The sequence below is a fragment of the Rhinopithecus roxellana genome, chromosome 19 (assembly GCF_007565055.1).
Source record: "Rhinopithecus roxellana isolate Shanxi Qingling chromosome 19, ASM756505v1, whole genome shotgun sequence".
Classification (NCBI taxonomy): domain Eukaryota; kingdom Metazoa; phylum Chordata; class Mammalia; order Primates; family Cercopithecidae; genus Rhinopithecus; species Rhinopithecus roxellana.
In genome coordinates, this window is record NC_044567.1 from 54,479,552 (window position 1) to 54,490,251 (window position 10,700).

Here is a 10,700-nt window from a genome sequence, read left to right on the forward strand (position 1 = left end):
GATGGATCACCTGAGGTCAGGAGTTCGAGACCAGCCTGGCCAACATGGTGAAACCCTTCCTCTACTAAAAATACAAAAATTAGCCAGGTGTGGTGACACACACACCTGAAATCCCACCTATTCGGGAGGCTGAGGCAGGAGAATTGCTTGAACCCAGGAGGCAAAGGTTGCAGTGAGCCTAGACGGTGCTATTACACTCCATCCTCCACCCTGGGCGACAGAATGAGACTCCGTCTCAAAAAAAAAAAAAAAATGGTGAAAGTTAACAAGAGACTTTTTTTTTTTTGGCGATGGAGTCTCGCTCTGTCGCCCAGGCTGGAGTGCAGTGGCGCAATCTCAGCTCACTGCCAGCTCCGCCTCCCGGGTGCACCCCATTCTCCTGCTTCAGCCTCCCAAGTAGCTGGGACTACATGCGCCTGCCACCACACCTGGCTGATTTTTTGTATTTTTAGTAGAAACGGGGTTTCACTGTGTTAGCCAGGATGGTCCAAGAGATCATTTTTCATCAGTGAGAATGGCCAAGATTTTAAAGTTTGTTAATCACAGCATGAGCAAAATTGTGAAGAAACTGGCATCTCAAACATCACTGAAGATAATATAAAATAATAAAACCTCTTTGGAGGTCAGGTTGGCAATATCTTTTTCAATATGCACATGTTTTTACCCTGCAATTTCACTTTGAAGAATATATCCAACCACGGGCCAGGCACGGTGGCTCAAACCCATAATCTCAACACTTGGGGAAGGCAAATGCATCCCTTGAGCCCAGGAATTTAAAACCAGCCTGGGCGACATGGCGAAAACCTGCTTCTATAAAAAATACAAAGAATTGTCTGGGCGCAGTGGCTCAACACCTGTAATCCCAGCATTTTGGGAGGCTGAGGTGGGCAGAACCACCTGAGGTCAGGAGTTTGAGACCAGCCTGACCAACATGGTGAAACCCTGACTCTACTGAAAATACAAAAATTAGCTGGGCGTGGTAGTGGGCGCCTGTAATCCCAGCTACTCCAGGGGCTGAGGCAGGAGAATTGCTTGAACCTGGGAGGCGGAGGTTGCAGTGAACTGAGATTGCACCATTGCACTCCAGCCTGGGCGACAAGAGCAAGACTCTGTCTCAAAAAATAAAAATAAAATACAAAAAATTAGCTGGGTGTGGTGGCACATGCCTGTAGTCCCAGTTACTCAGGGGGCTGAGGTGGAAGGATCACCTGAGCCTAGGGGATAGAGGCTGCAGTGACCTGTGATTGAGCCCCTGCACTCTATCCTGGGTGACAGAGCAAGACTCTGTATCAAAAAAAAAGTATCCAACCACTATCTTTGCACAAGATATAGTTTCAAGAATATTCATTGCCACAATGCTTGTAATATCAAAGTATTCAAAATACTTGAAAGATTGTCAGTAGAGGTTAGGTAAAGAAATGATGGCTCAAGGCTGGGCACAGTGGCTCATGCCGGTAACCCCAGCACTTTGGGAGGCCGAGGTGGGAGGATCCCTTGAGCCCAGGAGTTTTTTTTTTTTTTTTTTTTTTTTTTTTTTTGAGACGGAGTCTCGCTCTATTGCCCAGGCTGGAGTGCAGTGGCCAGATCTCAGCTCACTGCAAGCTCCGCCTCCCGGGTTTACCCCATTCTCCTGCCTCAGCCTCCCGAGTAGCTGGGACTACAGGCGCCCGCCACCTCGCCCGGCTAGTTTTTTGTATTTTTTAGTAGACGGGGTTTCACCGTGTTAGCCAGGATGGTCTCGATCTCCTGACCTCATGATCCACCCATCTCGGCCTCCCAAAGTGCTGGGATTACAGGCTTGAGCCACCGCCCCCGGCCGAGCCCAGGAGTTTGATACCAGCCTGGACAACACAGCAAGACTCCATCTCTCCAAAAAATAATGTAAAGAGTAGCCAGACATGGTGGCTCTGGATGGTGGCCCTCACCTGTGGCCCCAGCTACATGGGAAGCTGATGGAGGAGGGTCACTCAGGCCTGGGAAGTCGAGGCTGCAGTAAGCTGTGATCGCCACTGCACTCCAGCCTCAGTGGCTTGTTTGAGCTCCTGAATCTAGCTGTGCCTGAAACATGATGAGCTCCTAAAGTTTTTTCAGTTCAGTGAGTCGATAAATTCCCTTTTCCTTTGAAGCTGGTTTGAGTTTATTTCTACAATTTACAAGTAAAAGAATCCTGATTCATTAAAAGGGAAAATAAACTGACTCAGTGGGAAATCCTGGATCCAGGGGCCATGGCTGGAGCTTGGCTGATCACGGCTAACCACGGCTGGAGCACGGCTGGTCACGGCTAACCACGGCTGGAGCATGGCTGGTCACGGCTAACCACAGCTGGAGGAAGGCTGGCCACAGCTGGAGCATGGCATGGATTCAGAGGGTATCTTGGCCTCAGATGTCCTTCCTGCCAGGCTGCCTAACCACTCATGTCATATTCAGGACCTTCTCATAAAGATGAGCTTTTATGTGGGGTAAAGGGTGACCCCAAACCCAATTACAGCACTAAAAATGATGTATGCAGCCGGGTGCGATGGCTCATGCCTATAATCCCAGCACTTTGGGAGGCTGAGGCAGGTGGATCACAAGGTCAGAAGTCTGAGACAAGCCTGGCCAACATGGTAAAACCCTCTCTCTACTAAAATACAAAAAATTAGCCAGGCGTAGTGGTGCGCACCTGTAGTCCCAGCTACTCAGGAGGCTGAGGCAGGAGAATGGCGTGAACCCGGGAGGCAGAGTTTGCAGTGAGCCGAGATTGCACCACTGCACTCCAGCCTGGGTGACAGAGTGAGACTCCATCTCAAAAAAAAAAAAAAAAAATTCATGCATCATCAGGTCCAGCCCAAGAAACAACCCAGCCAGACAGTGCCAAAGGCAAGAGTTTGGAGGGTGAGTCAAAACAGGCATCCAAGCTCTGTGCCCTAAATCTCTTCCTATTTCTTCCGTGAAGTGGGGGAACTGAGCTGGAGGGTCTGGGGTCCTGGGGTGGTCCTACTCTCTTGATACCTCTGCCTCCCCTGTTCCAGTTTTAGTCCTTGTGGTGGCAAGGTGGTCATCAGTGGCCCAGATCAACACTATGGAAACAGAGCTTCCCTGTCTCCGAGGTTCCAGGCCAGTTCCCATGATGTCATGTCAGTGGCCTGACCTAGGTCACACACCCGTCCTTGAGCCAGGCGCTGTGGTCGGGGGATGGAATGCTATGTCGTTTTGAGGAAAGGGACACTAACTGCCCACCTCCCCCGAGGTATTCAAAAGTAGATTAACTCTGCTGAGGGCGCGGTGGCTCATGCCTGTAACTCCAGCACTTTGGGAGGCTGAAGTGGGTAGATTGCTTGAGTCCAGGAGTTCGAGACTAGCTATAGGCAAAATGGTGAAATCCCACTTCTACAAAAAAAAAAAAAAAAAATTAGCTGGGCGAGATGGCCCATGCCTGTAGTCCCAGCTACTTTGGGAGACTAAGGTGGGAGGATCACTTGAGCCTGGGAGGTGGAGGCTGCAGTGAGCCGACATTGCACCACTGCACTCCAGCCTGGATGGCAGAGTGAGACCCTGTCTCAAAAAAATAAAATAAAATAAAGGAGATTAATTCTACTTTCACCTGGTTTCTATATTGGAGTTCACTTGAAGAGTGATTCCACTGCTAATATACTTGGAAACCCTTTGGCACCTCCTGCTCTAACACTGTGGGATTTTCCGACAATGTGAACTTGGATGTGTGGCCAGGCTGGGTGGAACCATCCAGGAAATAAGCAAAACAGAGGAGCAGTTAAGCCCCTGAGCAAGAGCTGGTTCAAGCCTTGCCTCTGCTATGCGCTTGTTAGGTGACCTTGAATCTTTTTTCCCTTTCTGACCCTCGGCTTCTTCATCGGTAAAATGAAGGTGCTAATACCTTCCTCTCAGTGTGTGCCTGAATCCTGACTACTCCAGAGCCAAGGGAGGTGCTGGGGAAGCCCAGGTTGCTGTTATCGATGACATTATTGTTCATTGTGTTCAGGCTACAGAATGTACCTCCAAAGATGCTCTCTGACCCTGCTGTGGGTGGGATGATTTGGGATGGGGAGGAGTCCCAGGCAGACATTCTCCTTTGAATCCTGGAGTCCTCCGAGGTCCGGGGCGGGCTGTGCAGGCTGCCCTGAGCTCCAAGTACCGCCAAGCAGAGGTCAGGCCCCTCGCCGAAGCCGTCCTGAACATTTGGACACCTGGACTCCTGGGACGTGGGTTCGGGGGCCCAGCTCAGGTGACTTGACAGCGCTGCGTCTGAAACCCTCTGAGCCTGCAGTCCGGTAACCTGACACCGCAGGCTCTGACTTCCCAGCGGGCCAGGACTGCGGAGGGGGAAAGGGCGACTGCCCCGCTGCACGGGGACCCCTCCCCTGCCCTTGTCTCCTAGGCCCGCTTCTCTACCCCCCTCCCCAGGGTGCACACCCCCAGGGGCTCCTGTGTTTCGGGGCTAAAGCATTCCTTTCCACGCGGGGCTTGGGGGCTGTGGGTGGTGCCCTCTCAGGACCCAAGTTCAGAGCCTTGCCCCGGGCGGCAGAAGGATCGGAGGGAGGCCGGAGGCGCCGCCGCACAGAGGGGAAAGCTGAAGGGGGCGAGGCGGACGTCCCGTGCGAGTGTGAAAGCTGAAGTGCAGGGAAGGGGAAGGGTGCCCCTGCGGGAGGGGGACGGGGTCCCTCCAAAGCCTGACGCCTCGCACAGGGTCCCCGTCGCCCACCTCTTTGGAGAGCCGCAGACCCGGCGCGGGGACGCGGGGTGGTGGGGACCAGGTGGTGGGACCAGGCAGCCGGCGCCCCTCCGCCCACCGTGCCCCGCAGCTTCAGCCCGGGAAGAAACTTTGGGCCCGCGCCCTACTGCTTCCGCGCCGGCCGGGCCTCGGGGTTCGCTCCCGCATTAGGCCCCTCGGCCGCCCGGTGCCCACTCACCAGCGCACCAGCTGCCAGCGCTTCTCCCCCGGCGCCCGGCGCCCCGCCATGCCTCGCCCGGCCGCTCCCTGCCCTCCGCGGGCCGCACAGTGGAAGAGGCTCAGCTGCCGCAGGCCGGTGCCCAGGACACGCTCGCGGGGAGGGTGCGGCGCTCAGACCCCGCCCCGGAGGCGGCTGGAGCCGGGTCAGCGCGGGCCCCGTAGAACCGGCTGGACAGCGGCCTCTCCCAGTCCGGGTCTCTCCCCGCCACGCCGAGGAGCCGGGTTTCTGGGGAGTACTGAGCGAGGAGTCTGGCTCCCCGAGTCCTACCGATGCGCTGAGAGACCAGGCGGCTCATTGCATCGCTCTGTGCCTTACTCCCTTAGGAATCCCCTTCTACCTACCCAGAAAGTGATGCCTAAAAAATTAAACTACTCGGCCGGGAGCGGTGGCTCACGCCTGTAATCCCAGCACTTTGGGAGGCCTAGGTGGGCGGACCACGAGGTCAAGAGATCGAGACCACCCTGGCCAACATGGTGAAACCCCATCTCTACTAAAAATTGAAAAATTAGCGGGGCATGGTGGCGCCTGCTTGTAATCCCAGCTACTCAGGAGGCTAAGGCATGAGAATCGCTTGAACCCGGGAGGCAGAAGTTGCAGTGAGCAGAGATCGTGCCATTGCACTCTAGCCTGGGCAACAGGGCAAGCCTCCGTCTCAAAAAAAAAGAATACGTAGATAAGTATTGTCGTTATTTGAGGCTAGGTTTTATTTTTTAACATGACATCAGTGGCAGAAGTCATAAAGGAAGAGATTAATGTATTTGACTAAAATAAAAATGTTTAATATCTGCACATCACAAAAACACAATAAGCAAAATTAAAAGGCAAATGTCAGCCAGGTGGGGTGGTATATGCCTATAGTCCCAGCTACTTATGAGACTGAGGCAGGAGGATCACTTGAGCCAGGAGTTCAAGTCTGTTGAGTGCTATAAACATACCTGGGAATAGCCACTGCCACTCCAGCTGGGGCAACATAGCAAGATCCTGTCTCTCTCTATATATAAAGTTAAATGTCAAACAGGTTTAAAAAATATGTGCCCCATGCTTGGTGGCTCATGCCTGTAATCCCAGCACTTTGGAGGCCGAGGAAGGCGAATCACGAGGTCAAGAGATCGAGACCATCCTGGCTAACACGGTGAAACCCTGTCTCTACTAAAAATACAAAAAAATTGCCGGGCCTGGTGGCAGGCGCCTGTAGTCCCAACTACTCAGGAGGCTGAGGCAGGAGAATGGCATGAACCTGGGAGGCGGAGCTTGCAGTGAGCCGAGATCGCACCACTGCACTCCAGCCTGGGCAAAAGAGTGAGACTCCGTCTCAAAAAAAAAAAAAAAAAAAAAAAAAAAAAAAAAAAAAAAAGTGTGCCTTGCGTTCATGGCAGCATTATTCACAATAGCCAAAGTGGAAGCAAACTAAATGTTCATCAATGGATGAATGGATGAACAAAATGTGGCATATACGGCTGGGCACGGTGGCTCACGCCTGTAATCCCAGCACTTTGGGAGGCCGAGGCGGGCAGATCACGAGGTCAGGAGATCGAGACCATCCTGGCCAATATCGTGAAACTCCATCTCTACTAAAAAATACAAAAATTAGCCTCCACCTCCCGGATTCAAGTGATTCTCCTGCCTCAGCCTCCCGAGTAGCTGGGATTACAGGCACTTGCCACCACATCTGGCTAATTTTTGTATTTTTAGTAGAGACGAGATTTCTCCATGTTGGCCAGGTTGGTCCCAAACTCCTGACCGCAAGTGATCTGCCCACCTTGGCCTCCCAAAGTGCTTGGATTACAAGTGAGAGCTACCGGGCCCAGCCAAATAGTCCATTTTAAATGTGCCATCTGTTCCCTGCCAGGATGCTAACCAATACAGAACTGTTACCCAAACTAAACTGAAAAAGTCAGAATTTCTGACTGTCATGAATTCATGGAGGAGCCTCTAGGCCTTCTCTGCCACCCAGGTCTCATTCCTCTAGCTGGCATTCCAGGCCTTGCACACTTTGGTCCTTACCTTCCCCTTAAGCTCATGACCACTGTGGCTCACACAGCTGGACCATCTTCTCCCTGGCATGCGTGAGGATGCTGTGGTTACAAGCTTACCTCTGGCCTAGGCTGGGCTGGAGTTTGAATCCTGGCTCTGCCATTTCCAAGCTGTGTTATGTTAAATTCAACCTCATTTTCTCCACCTGAAAATGGGAATAAACCTTTCCAATTTGATTTATCTGAAGTTTAAATGAGATCCCCTTGGTAAAGTGCTCAACTCAAAACAACAGTTGCTTTGGAAGCAAGAGGTACGGTTTTTATAAACTTTAGTTTTCTTTTACTTTGTTACAAGTTTAATTTTGGAAATGGAGCCAGGGGGTGGCACCGTGGCTCTAATCCCAGCAAAGTGCTGTAATCAGCACTTTGGGAGGATTACAGCACTTTGGGAGGCCGAGGCAGGCAGATCACTTGAGCCCAGGAGTTCGAGATCAGCCTGGGCAACATGCTGAAACCCCATCTCTACAAAAAACTAAAAAAACTAACCAGGCATGGTGGCACATGCCTGGATCCCAGCTACTTGGGAAGCTGAGGTGGGAGGACCTGAGCTCGGGAGGTTGAGGCTGCAGTGGGCTGTGTTTGCACGACTGCACTCTGTCCTGAGCAGCAGACTGAGACCCTGTCTCAAAAATAAAAAGAAAACAGAGCTAGATGCAGTGGCTCACTCCTGTAATCCTAGCACTTTAGGAGGCTGAGGCTGCAGGATCATTTGAGCCCAGGAGTTCAAGGCTATGGTGAGCTGTGATTGCACCACTGCACTCCAGCCTATGCAGCAGAGCCAGGCCTTGTCTCTTAAAAAAAAAGGAAAAGGAAAAACAAAGAAAATAGAAAAAAGGCCAGGCGCGGTGGCTCACACCTATAATCCCAGCACTTTGGGAGACCTAGGTAGGCAGATCCACCTGAGGTCAGGAGCTTGAGACTGCCTGGCCAATATGGCAAAACCCTGTCTCTACTAAAAACACAAAAATCAGCTGGGTGTGGTGGCATATGCCTGTAATCCCAGCTACTTGGAAGGCTGAGGCAGAAGAATTGCTTGAACCCAGGAGGTAGAGTTTTCAGTAAACTGAGATCACGCCACTGCACTCCAGCCTGGGTAACAGAGCTAGACTCCATCTCAGGAAAAAAAAAAAAAAAAAAAAAAGCGGGGGGGGGGGGGGCCGGGTTCCGTGGCTCACACCTGTAATCCCAGCACTTTGGGAGGCCAAAGTGGGCAGATCACTTGAGGTCAGGGGTTCGAAACCAGCCTGGCCAAAATGGTGAAACTCCGTCTCTACTAGAAATACAAAAATTAGCCGGGTGTGGTGGTGCATGCCTGTAATCCCAGGTACTTGGGAGGCTGAGGCAGGAGAATCGCTTGAACCCAGAGGGTGGAAGTTGCAGTGAGCTGAGATTGTGCCACTTCACTCCAGCCTGGGCGAAAGAGTGAGATTCCACTTTAAATAAATAGATAAATAAATAAATAAGTGCCAGAGTTCCAGGATTCATCCTGACACAGATCAAGGAGAAAAACATTTGAGACTTAGTCATAATAATTCTATCCATGTGCCCTTTATCAACTCCTTCACTTGTACCTTAAGACAGCCTCACAAGGATCCTGTGGGCAGAGTAAATGTTACTCTTCCCATTTTACTGAGAAGGCACTGGAGCTCTGAAAGGCTGAGACTTGACCAGAATTACCCAAGTAGTAAGTAACAGAGCTGGGGCCAGAAGCCAGGTTTTCAGGCTCCTTTATATCATCTGTTTTTGGAGATAAAAAACATACCTTTCATCATTCTTACCGATATCTCATGAAATTAAGAGAATATGGATGGTTCATCAGAACTCACACTGCTGCTGGAGACACTGATATGCAAGTCCAAGGAGCATAGCCCAGGAATACTGCCCTCTAGGAAGGACAGCAAGGGACAGGAAGTGGGGCGAGGCTGGCCTTTCTGTTCCTCTCCCAAGGATTTCCTCAGATAGGATGAAGAGGGGCCACCCACAGTGCAGCTAGTAGCCAGAATTCCTGCAGGGTGGGATTTGAGAGGCCTTTGAACAAAATTCAAACCCCGCAGTCTGTCAAGCCACCTAAGAGAATCATTCCTGCAACTCTCCATTTGTTTGTTTGTTTTGAGATGGAGTGCTACTCTATCACCCAGGCTGGAGTGCAGTGGCACGATCTTGGCTCACTGCAACCTCTGCCGCCTGGGTTCAAGGGATTCTCCTGCTTCAGCCTCCCAAGTAGCTGGGATTACAGGCACCTGTCACCTCGTGAGCCACCTACCTCAGCCTCCCAAAATGCTGGGATTAGAGGCGTGAGCCACTGCACCTGGCCCTTGCAACTCTTTAGGCTTACCATTTTCCAGGAGCAGCTAAAGCTTTTTATTTGTTGACACCTGAGTCCAGTTAACCTTTGGAAAGTGGGGAGGACAGGGAGGAAAGGGACCCGTAGAGAGAGGTAGGGTGCCCTTGAGGCCTCCCCAGGGCCTCTGTGGCAAGGGCCAGGTCTCCCAGCTCTGAAGGTACAGGGCTTCCCTGAAAATCTGGTCCAGGAGGAAAGGCCAGGGATTATTTGGCTAGCAATGGAGTGGGAAAAGCCAGGCACCAGCCCGTTAGCCTGAATCCGCTCAGCCCAGTCCTCCAGGCAGGGACCGGAATGACTTACCCAGAGGTATCTCTGAGCCACCTGCCACTCACACAATGCTACCTCATCCCTTGTCATAAGCACAGAGGCCTAACAAACACTCAGCAGCATGGTTCTGAGCACTTCACAGGAAGGAATTCATTTAATCCTCACAACAACCTGAAGATCTTATGAGCTACATAGATCACCATTATCCTCATTTACAGATGAGACCAAGCCCCAGGGAGGAGGAAGATATTAGGGCAGCCACACTTTTGAGGCACACAGTGGGACTCCTAAAGCCTCCCACGTTCGGTGAAAATGGATCAACAGCGATGCCTTGCACGTGTTCTGAACTTTGGAGTTTTTTTGTTTTCGACAGAGTCTCGCTCTGTCACCCAGGCTGGAGTGTGGTGGCACAATCTTGGCCACTGCAACCTCTGCCTCCCAGGTTCAAAAGATTCTCCTGCCTCAGTCTCCCGAGTAGCTGGGATTAGCAGGCGCCCGCCACGCCCAGCTAATTTTTGTAGTTTTAGTAGAGACCAGGATTCACCATGTTGGCCAGGCTGGTCTAGAACTCCGGACTTCAGATAATCCGCCCGCCTCAGCCTCCCAAAGTGCTGGGATTACAGGGGTGAGCCACCGCGTCCGGCCGGAACTTTGAAGTTTGTAAAGGATCTTCCCTTGGCTCTTGGGACCCTCATATAGGGTGAAATAGGGCGTCTTATCAACTGGGGCCCAGAGAGATGATGTGACTCACCCAAGGCCACACAGCTAGAGAGAGGTCTGGGGCGGGTTTGCTGCTGCCTAGACACGGGACGGATTCCCAGCCCACTGGTCAGATCGCGCTTCGCCCCAAGCCTTCCCGGCGCGGGTGCGGGCGCTGCCTCTCCTTCCTACGCCAGGGCGGGAGGGGCGGAGCGGATCGCGGCCTGGCGGCCTGGGCGCTGTCCGCGGTGCTGATCCTCCGCCGCGCCCCTGCGCGCCAAGGCACCGGCGTGTTCCCCAGGTCGCCCTTCCAGCTCCCAGCTAAAGCCAGCCCCGCGAGCCCGGTGGCCCGCCGGGGGCCTCAGGCCCGGTTCCCGGGGCTTTCGGGGCTCCCGGGGTTCCCCCTCC